This window comes from Charadrius vociferus, unplaced genomic scaffold, assembly GCF_000708025.1.
Source record: "Charadrius vociferus isolate BGI_N301 unplaced genomic scaffold, ASM70802v2 scaffold532, whole genome shotgun sequence".
Taxonomy (NCBI): Eukaryota; Metazoa; Chordata; class Aves; order Charadriiformes; family Charadriidae; genus Charadrius; species Charadrius vociferus.
Window position 1 is genome coordinate 645638 of NW_009647271.1, and position 648 is coordinate 646285.

Genomic DNA, 648 nt, shown 5'->3' on the forward strand with positions numbered 1-648 from the left:
TGTTGACACTGTCACTATTTGGGCTGCGGAGGCCGCGCGCGGGGCTGCGCAGTAACCGGCCAGCGGGCGCAGGCGCTCGCTTTCGCCCCAGCCCAGCCCTAAGAGCCTTTCCCACACCCGGGATTTCCCCTCTCTTGGGTTTTTTGGGTGCAACTGATGACGCAAATCAACGCGGATACGAGCATTGGTGCGGGTGCCCAGAAAGCAGCAGCAAGGCACTGATAGAGATGTTTTATTGCCCTCATAACGTGGGGCTGCCACCGCAACTGCTGTGGCACGCCAGGACAACGAGCAGATCCTCATCAGTGTATTTACGGGCGGCTGCGATGCCTGGTGAGCGCTCGGCGCCGGCAGCGAAGCCCGTTGGGCTGGAGCAGGGGCGGCTTTCGAGCGAGGAAGAAGAGGACGGGGCTGCAGCAGAGGGGCTGAGACCGATGCGCTCCCGATGGGATGCTTGGGACCGTGAAAGCGCGGCTGAGGAGGACCCCCATGCCAGAAGTGTCCTGGGTACAGACCCCGCGTCCCCGGGGTGCCGGTTGGTGTCACCGGCCCCCTTTGCATCCCTGAGCGGGGCTGGCTCCTCGCACAGGCAGTCAGCATGAAACATTGATGGCCTCCAGCTGCACGGCTCCTCCGGAGCCGGTGCGG